Below are 10,399 nucleotides of genomic sequence, written 5' to 3' on the forward strand. Positions count from 1 at the left end.
CCTGCCCCCCGCCTGCAGCCGCGCGGGTCCCGCCCGGCCCGCTCCGCAACTTCGCCGCCCGGCGCGGGGACCAAGCAGCGCTAGGACCCCCAGGCGGCCCTGCTCGCCTGTCAAAACACGGCTACGCTCACGTGGCCCGACAGCAGCCAATCCCCGGCCGGGGAGGAACTCGGTTGCCGCAGCAACGAGCCCGAGTCTGACTGGGGCCTGGGCCCGGCGGCAGCCTGTCAGTCGCGGGCCCTGTGCAGGGAAGCCCGGCGGGCAGCAGCGGGGGCGGTTCAGCCTTCCCAGCCTGCACGGGGCTGGGCCCGGGTCCAGAGCGGGACCCCAAGTGCTGAGATGTACACGGACTCCACTGGGCCAGCCCTGCATGGCGACCTCTCCTAGATTTCATAGACATGCGGGCTGGAAGGGACATGGTGAGATCATGGGGTCCGGCCCGTGCCCCAGGGGCAGGAAGGCAGCTGGGGTCAAAGGCTCCTAGCAAGATAAGTTAGGGTATCTCCTTGTTGTGAGACACCTCCAAGAGCTCAATCTTGCATGGAAACGCCCCTCCCACTAAGGACACAACACCTCTTCTCCCCCCCAAGGCACTCCTTTCTTTGACCAGGCTTCATGTAGCAATTCTCCTACCTCAGGCAAGCAATGGCTGCTACCTGCTGCTGCTCAGCCGTTTCTTCAATCCATCCTAACCCCAGGGTTTTATAGACAACATCTGCAAACAGACCTTCGCCATGCTAGGATTCATGTAGACCAGCGGTTCCCAAAACTGGACAGATTGGGCACCACCAATTTAAAAGATACTCCCTTAAGTACCACCAGCAAATTTTTGTCATGTAAAGTAATTATAATCAATCTGTTAATGTGTACCCAGCAGGTGGTCTGCGTACCACTGGTGGTACATGTGCCATGGACTGGGAACTGCTGATGTAGACAGTCTTCTCCTCCACCTGTAACACGTGCAGTCAGGCTCCACCTGCTATGGCAAAGAGCCATGCCCCTCCTAATATGGTCCAACAGCATCTATTCTTCAGGTTCAACACCAGTTTTTCCAGAACTTGCACCACATGTATGACGAATTATTCTAAGCTTCTATGCTTATAGTGTCCTGTCCACTCCTCTTCCTATGGTCTTCCTTATGGCTCAGCTGCCAAAAGACTGCAGCATAATGTAGGATACTTAAAGTCTCAGGGCAACATTATCCTGTACTGTTCACTTCACTTTGCTTCTGGCATATATATATTTCACATAAACTGTACCCATTTCTTTCTCTGGGAATATTGAAAAATACACATCTATATCTTGTGAAAACATTTCAGAGAAAAAACTAGCCAGCAATCTTCCCTGCCTCATTGTGCTCATCGCCAGGAATGCATAAGCAAGTGAGAGGGTGTCACAAGCAGTGCTTTGATATTTAGATTAATAAATGAGCAAGTGTCACGCTCATGCTGCTATGCCCTAGACTGGCTTTGTAATTATAGATCTCAAAGCTCTCCACCGGATGCAGTATAATTGCAAAGATGACAATCCTGAAATACAAAAGGAGGAATCTGACTGAGCAACAAGGGCTGCAGATGTATAGTATATGAATATGATTGAGACACATATCTGAATCTCTCCTACTGGTGACAACCATCTCAATGAAAAATGACATCCTCTGTGTCACACACAACCGAATCCTATATATGGTGTTGCAAACTGGTGTAGAGTCTGTTATAATGTTAGTTTTATAACTAAAAATCTTTACTATCATTAAGAAAATTACTTTGTAACTACTAACCTTCATTTAATGACTGACTAAAGATGAATTAGAACTTTTAATTACTCTTTTTACCAGGAACAGACCAGAGCCACAAAGCTCTCACTTATACCCAGACTTTCCTCAAACATTAAAATGTTCAAAACTTAGGATTCATTTGAGTTCATTCCTTATTTGTGTTTGTTTGTTTGTTTGTTTTTAACAGAGGCTATTTTTTTGGAAAGACTGACACTATTAGCAGGTGGCTCACAGGACTTTATGCTGATAATTATTGAATTGACACTCCTAATTTTTCCTTGATTAACAGGCCACAGCCTGAGTGCTTGCCACTCACTTCAGGTAGAAGGTAAAGTACAGTTACACCTCAAGTACATGCACTTCAGCTATCCCTGCTTTGAAGGGAATGGGAGCTGTGGGTACTTAAGGCATCGGAACATTTGAGATCTGATGGTGAGGTCCTTATGAACACATACCCTTAAATTGAAGCAGAAAAAGGAGGGGTACTGTCTCCACTCTCTCTTCCTTACTCCTTTCCTTCCTAAGTATTTCAGTAATCTTGCAACAAAGCTTAATGAGGCATACCATAATTGTTGCAATAGCTAGGCACAATGAAAAGACCTATTTTTATATGTGATGTCAACACAACTGGTCCAGCTTTTTCATAGAAAGAATACTTTACTTACCAAGAATTAACAGCATATGTAACATGAATGCTATATCTTCCACCCTCCCCACTGACATAGTCCTCTGCATTTTTCAGTTGAATAAAATTACCTCTTTAGGCTTAGGCTAGGGTCTGCTTTCTCCTAGAAGTGTTTTATCCCTGTGGCCTGAAGACTAGAAGAAAGGAATTGGCTAAAACAATATGGAAGGAGAGGACAGAAATGGAAACTCTGGGCAAGAAAGGCAGAAAAAAAGGAGACAGAAAGATAGAAGAAAGTGGGCTGAGGACAAAGGGAAAAGGACATGTTCAGAACAATAACAGAAGGAAGGAAAAAAAAACATGGGACCTGGGGGAAAGGCAGAAGGTGGAGAAAAGTGTGGAGACCAAAAATAAAAAATATTAGAGGGTTAAAACAAGGGAGCCACATGCAGGAAGGCAAAAGTTGCAGGAAATCCAGTCAACGGGCATCAGTTCCCACCTTCTGTCACAGACAATAATTGCTAAAGAGTCAAAAGGCGGAAACCTGACCAAATGTTGTCATAAAAAAAAGGAAGAGGGGAAGGAGAAAGTTCACTCGTCTTGCAGGGGCTGGATGTGTTCAGGAAGCATATTACTCAGCTATGGTAGGAGGTAGGAGGAAAGAGGAGAAAGGCAAAATGACACACAGTAGGGATATAAAACATGGGCCTGAAATGTAACAGGAAAGTTACAATGATTTTGAGGGCATACAAGCAGGGTGTTCTTACTATAATATTAAGATAGTAAATCAGCAGCTATGGTACTGCAACCCATTCCTTGTACAAACAAATTCCAAATGATGATCCCTGTATGAATACACAAAAAGAAACAGAGAGAGACAGAAGGTGGAAAACTCTATGGCACAAATTGGTTTAAGTATGAGAATGCCAATACATATTAATTATTTGGGGCTTTTGTTAGTACAAAAATATTAATTGCATTTGGTTTTGATTTGAGAAATTATATCCCATTAAAAAATCCAAATGCAAACTTTCATGCAAGAGTGCCAGATCTCACAAAGCCGTGTGGAAGCACTAGGGGAATTTTAGCTATCCTAACACTGCCAAGTAGAAGTATTATAAAAAAAACAGGCAAACAAAGAAAGTGTCCTTGGGGTGAATGCACAGCTGTATTAATTCACAGAACTCTTGCAGTTTATGCCACGAGCACAGTTCCTGGAGTGAAATATGTCTTAAAATGTACCCCAGTGATGTTTCTTATTTCATAATTGTCAGGGCACATTCAGGGACATGATGTCTTATGCTGCAAACCAAAATTCCTATGATTTCTGAAGACAGTTAATGCCTGTTAAGTGACGTGACACTACTGCTTTGGCTTAGCTGCTACTGTGCTGTAAGAGTACCATCTGGTACTCAAATATCACAGCAATGGGTACACTATGACAATCTACATAGAAGAGAAAAGGAAAAGCAGTTTCACTGAAATAAAACTGAGTTTTCTAGCACACCATAAAGAAACTGCTGTAACGTTATCATCATTGTCAATGATCAGTTTTAGAAGGAGCATGAAGCAAGAGTGAGAAAATATGTTTGTAGAGACCTATGAGTTAATCGGAATTCAGGAGCTAGCTGTTAATCAGACCAGGGAAGTTACAAACCATTGCAATTAAAGCAGCAATGTGTTCTGATTCTCTGTGTGGGTTGCAGGGGCTTACAACCAGAGCTTTTTGAAATTCCCCAATATCTGTAAATAGCAAACAAATCTAGTTTAATGGAAGAGCATTGTTTCTGTCATGAGCCTCTAAAAATGGTACAATTACCTATAATCATAATAATAAACATAAGTTAAAAAATAGACTTAATTTCTTCTCTCTATAATACTGTTCTCAAAGATGGTGATGAAGCGGGGAACAAGCCTAAAGGAAAATGCACAAGCAATCAATCAGCCCAAGGCCCATTCCACAGAGAGTGGTGGTGGGTCACACATGAAGGTCAGCTGAACAAACTTCATGCTTTCTCAGTTTGAATGAGTACCCATATCCAGTCCTAGAACACACAGCATTATCTGTCAAAACTCAGTCTTTAAATCAGAAGTTACAAGCTATTTATATACCATATTAACCAATAATTTCAGAGCAGCAACCAACTTTTTTTTGCTAAATTCCACTTGTCTTCTACCCAAAAAAGTCAGTTTTAGAACTATTTTTGAAATAGAATGTCCATTTATTTTTGAAATAGAAAACCCAGGAAATTTTAAGAAACAACATGATTTTGTGGAATATTTTAGTTTCTTCAAAGTGTCCTTTCTGTCTTCACCTTTAGACAAATGTTTTTTAGTTGAAAAAATTCAACCAGCTCTAGGAAGTTGGCATCATATGTGAGCACATTTCACTTAAATTACAAACAATACCTTAGTTCACTAGCTAGGCAGGCAGACTAGACAAGCACTGGTAAAGAATTATTGAGAAAGGGGATATAGTAGAGCACAGTTTCCTAGAAAGGTAAGGGATAATTGTTAGCAGAATACCTTATTAGAAAATCTTACCATTCAGCATCTCTAGCTTGCCACTAGGTTTTTGATTTGTTTTCTATATTATGAAGGTTGATTGCAATATTTTTTAAATTCTGGATACATTTATTCTGAACAGAGATGTACGTTTGTAATATTCTAAGGAACTTAGCTTAGAACTTACCATATATATGCCTCAGTCATGTTCTAATATTGCTCCCAATTAAGTCGACATGAGCATTGGTATTGTGAGCAGTCCTTACAAGGGCTTCCCCATTAAAAATTATCAATAGGACTATTCCCATGAATAAAAGTTAAAAAAAGGTCCCTTTACTGATAAGGCAAATCTGGTTGTTACACCACAAATGGCGGAGCATATCAAGGTTATTTGACTAAACATCACTTGATTTGGAAAATGATAATACAAAATTGGTCAGGCCCTGGCCCTTGATAGTGTTATTCCAGTAGTACAAAGGGGGTGTAGAAATGCCCTGAAATAATTAGGTTAACATCTTTGAACGGTTTAAGAATGATGTAAGTAGAATTACACCACTTGCTCTACCCCACGTCTTGAGGCAAAGTTCTGTGGCCAGCAGCATTGCCAGAGGATCTCCAGTGCTTCCCAGCCAGTGCAGCAGTCCACAGGAGCTAGCCTAGCCAGCATAATTTGGAACAGCCCAAAGACTTCGTCCAGATCATGCTGGATGCCAAGGGAGTGTGGATAGTGGAAAAATAGTTTAGATAAACTTTTATCTTCCATCCTGATTCTGGCTCCACACAAAGATCGTCATATTAGAATGCACTGCTGTATTTATTTTTTAAATATAAAAAATGCTGTTAGGAGATGTCTTTGTGTAGCATGTTGATGTATGGTGGCAATAGATGAGCCAAAATTTTCAAACCAGGATGCTGAAAGCTAGGCTCCTGAAGCGTATTTGGGAGCCTGAAGAGAAATGGTCTAATATTCAAAGCTGCAGAGCATTTCTATCCGCTGCTGATTTCAGTAGGATTTGCAGGTCCTTGTCATTTCTAAAATTCAGGTTATTTCTACTCATATGCCTAAATGTAGAATCAAGAGCCTAATTATAGACACCAGGTTTGAAAATGTTTGCTTTTGGGCATGAATTTCCACTTGCTGCCTCAGTTTCCCTTGGTGCATCCCAGTTGTCAGAGGAGTTACATCAGTGTGAAATCTGTGTTATAGTCTGGTTTACTGACATTCTCTGCCTTATGTTTTCTTTCTTTAATAATGTAAACTGGAGAATGTGCTCTAAATGTTTTTGATGAGTGGAAACTGGAATACTGCATTTGGATCAATAGATGGCCTGGTATGCAGCCTTCGTGTTTATTGCTCTAGAGCCATTTATCTTCTCATACAATCCTTATAAAAAATGTTCATTTTTTAATTTCTTTGAAGTTTGACCTCCTCAGCCAATCAAAATATATATAGCTATTATCAAGTTATCATCTCATACAGTCGTTCTTGGAGCTAATAAACCAACATCTGATTAATATTTTATTCCAAGTGCCCTTATAAATTTGTTTCTTTTTCAGTTTCTACCTTCTGACTAGGGACACAATTAGCAACCAATAAATTAAAAGGAAATTTTAAAGACATAATATAATAATGCCACTTCCCTCAGTAGCAAAGTTTATCACTTGCCAAAAAGAATTTCCCAGCCTCCACACTTAGCTATATAACCTCTGTTTCTGTACAGAGGGTTCGTTTATTTTCATGCATCCAGGGCCCAATTCTGTGAAGTGCTCCTGCAATGAGCTTGGGCTACATTATTGGATAACTGATGGTGATGTTGCTAAGTGCCTTGAATGCTCATTCACTAGGAGCCTAGTGCACTCAACACCTAATGGGACTGGATCCCTTTCTCTGCAAGCATTGATTTTTATTGTTATAAAGGATGACATACAGTAATCTTATCTTTCTTTAACCAAGTTAAACCAAGAGCTCTTGCTGGATTTCCATCAGATCCATTTGAAAATGATATCTTGACAGAATCTGAAGGCTACACCATGACAATTACTGTTTTTAAGTCAGTTATACTTTCATTTCATTTATAAAATGGAGCATAAGTGTAATTAGACTTCAAAGTTATGGCTGGACTGCTCAAGGCCAGAAGTTATGGGCTTATGGATATATTTTCCTTTATCAGGAATTCACATGGATGCATACATGTTGATTCCACTTAACAGTTTTTTTCCCCAACCTGCTCCACCTCTGCTGGATCTGGGTCAACTCATAAATAATATTTATTTAGATATTGTGTAGTTTGCTTTTTGCATTTTTAGCAGGTGAACTGATGTGCATACCAGGACACTGATTCAAAAAAGAAACTGAAGTAAACTAAAATGGGTGTTGAGAAGTGAAATAGGTTCATGGAAGGAGATAACTGCACAAGGAGATCAGTTATAAAGTCAGCTGTTCATCCTTGTGTGGATGCTTGTTTAGCAAACTAGGAAAAATTATTTTCCACTGCAGCAACATCTGAATAAACACAGAGTAGTAGAGTACAGAAGTGACACATCAAACATTAGTAATTTGTTCTTGGGTGGAAAAACAGGGAAATTCTTTTCTCTGAAGTCCAGAATCTTTCTCTGGCTCTAATATTCAATTATACCCCAGGCCCCGGGAAATATCCTATGTTTTTCAAGTGAGCTGCATAATTGATGAATGCTAATATTACACAATGTTTACCTGGAACTAAAATTAATGGAAATGCTCATCAGAAATGTATAGGTTTCCTTATTAATATTAAAGCTTTAGTAGTGTAAGCTAGCCTTTATCTCTCTGAACTGAAGCTGGAGGTGTATATTTCCACAGTGCATATGAAAACGCCTGTACCAGCTGTAAAGGTATTTGGGAAATTAGAAATGATAAAACTGTTTGCAATCTGGGTCATCCTTTGTTCCTCAGATCTATAAATTTGCTTACTAGCAGGTATGTCTAAGATCCTGATGCATTTAGGACTCCTAGTTTGTTTTGGGGGCTTTTTTTTTCTTGGGGGCATGTTCATGAGAGGGTTGATAGGCTAAACTATCTTTTAATAAATGTCATAATAAGATATGCACAAGTTGATTCTAAGTGAAACATCACCTAGCAGTTCAGCTTTGTGCACCCCAACCAGATCCATTTGCCTTCCATCTTAAAACACCTCAGCTAATGTTTTCTCACTCCTACTCCCTTTCTGGGCATTCTTGATTACTGTGAAGAATAACATTCAAAACCTTTCAGCCCCCTTCTCCAGGCTCAATGGTTCAGTCACAGAATAGAATGAATTTTAGCATCCACAGAGCTTCCTGAACAAGGGCTTTTCCCTTTCCCCAGGCCCTTTCACCTGAGGTTTGTTCCTCTGGTTTCCCCCCCAAGGCTTTTCCCTGGAAAAACTGCTCTTCTTTCAAGCAGCCCCCTGAACTTTATCACACAGAACTCAGGTTGAATTTATATCCCCCAGCATGTTTCCAACACATGAAGCCAGTAGTTTAACTAGGGGTGGATGAGAGGGGTGTCCTCCCCCTGGATGCCAAGTTAGGGTGAGTGCTGGAATTTTCCCGTCACCCCTGCAGAGTCTGCACCCTGGCAGCATACCATGCTAGGAACTCCAAAATATTCCCTGGCTGCTGCCACTGCTTTAAGAGCAACACCTGTGGCAGACACAGCTTGCAGCAGTGGCAGCATCAGCTCAGCCGGGGACTGTTTAGGACAAGGGACAACCCATGCACTGAATCCAGCCCACAGAAGCCTGTTGTCCAGCCCCCAGGTCTGAGCTAATTCATGTGGTGCTGCACCAGTCCCATGCACAGGGCCCAGGACATGTGCCACATGCGACGCCTGCTCCGGGATCCATACCACGTGTGGTCCCTAAACTCAGTCAGCCTGGTATATGCCACACACAGCACTCCCCCCATCCCACTCCCAGTCTGGGACTGCACTGTACATAGTGTGCATCTCAGACTGGCTGGAGAAGGGCACTGAATGCAGCATGGATCCCAGACCCACTGGAATGGGCAACACATGCAGCATGTGACCTGGACCAGCTGGAGTGGGCAGTGTGTGCAGCACACGCTGCACATGGCACACATTCCAGTCAGTCTGGGATCTGTGCTGTACACATGGCACAGTCCTGGATCAGGTGGGGTGGAGGGGGCACCACATGTGGTGTGGACCTGGACCACACACTGTTGCCCTTGATCCAGCATGGAGGGTGAGGAGAGGGAGGGGTCCATAGACCCAATCTGGCCCATGGACCAGCCTGGTACCCTTCACCCAGCCCACAGGACTAGATTTAGTTTGACATTTCTGGTTTAGAAGTCTATGGCATGGGTAAAACTGCATTCCCCCTGCCTCCCCCATTTTGGAAATTGCATATACTCCCCTCCCCCTGCTCTCCAGCTCTCCCATAGGGTTTTCCCGAGGTGCCAACTCCACTTGTTACATCACTGCATGAACCTCTGCACTCAGAGTACTGAAATCACAAGTGAAGCAAGATGAATCATGGCCTTCCTCAAAGAACTGCTTAGCCTGTGACACTCCACTGAAGTTTGTGGCATTCTAATGGAATTGCACCAGGGATGAAACTGGCTCAGTGAGCTGTGCCCAATGCATTTTACAGTTAGTGCAGCTACAGTGCTGATCATATCTGGAATCACAGCATTTTATATAAGCTGTACAAAAAAAAGGAAAAGTCCTTTACAGAGAGTCCATGAGACCTATTGAGTACCACTTACTATTCAAGGTTTTGACAAAAAAAATCCTTTGGAATCTATAAAGGAAAAACTATATAGTGTTATGTACAAAATTGTTATCCCATGTGGTATCAGAGAAGCAAGTTAAATTGGCACTGTAAATGTGTTCAACTTCAGGTCATGGCCATCACATGCCTAGCTCCAGAGTCAGCTGTGCTGGAGGAAATTAGGGAAAGGAGCACTTTTCTCCTTCTGTAGTCAGATTGCGCACACATCCAGACATTTGGACTACTGTTTAAACAATAAAATCTGGAGATCATCCAGACGCAAATTTCACAGAACCCTCAACATTTATTTTTTAGTGAGACCCGGCCCTACAATTTCAGTCATAAGCTACTTTCAGGAGCCATTTGGCTATTCCACTTGTGCTGAGGGATAGACTACTTCTCACTTCACTCAGTCACAATGGAGTAAGAGTGGTATATCATATTTATGAAAATGGTTGTATACAAATGATCTAGGAGAATTTTCCTAGGCTTGTTTTCCTGGTAGAAAAACTTACCTGGAGACCCCTGAATACACCAAACCACTGTGCAGCCAGGGGGCCCTTGTACATATATTTCAGCCTGCTCTGCAGGCTCCCCAGTATACCTGGTGACAGATGACAGCAGTGCACAGGGCAGCTCTGATTGGCTGACTCAGACTGCCTCACAGGCTGTGCCTCCCTGCACCTAAGGGTAGGGGTGGGCAATTAATTGGGCCTGAGGGCCACTTAGGTAGCTTTGGTGAGC

This window comes from Gavialis gangeticus, unplaced genomic scaffold, assembly GCF_001723915.1.
Source record: "Gavialis gangeticus isolate Ggan-Ray unplaced genomic scaffold, GavGan_comp1, whole genome shotgun sequence".
Lineage (NCBI taxonomy): Eukaryota > Metazoa > Chordata > Crocodylia > Gavialidae > Gavialis > Gavialis gangeticus.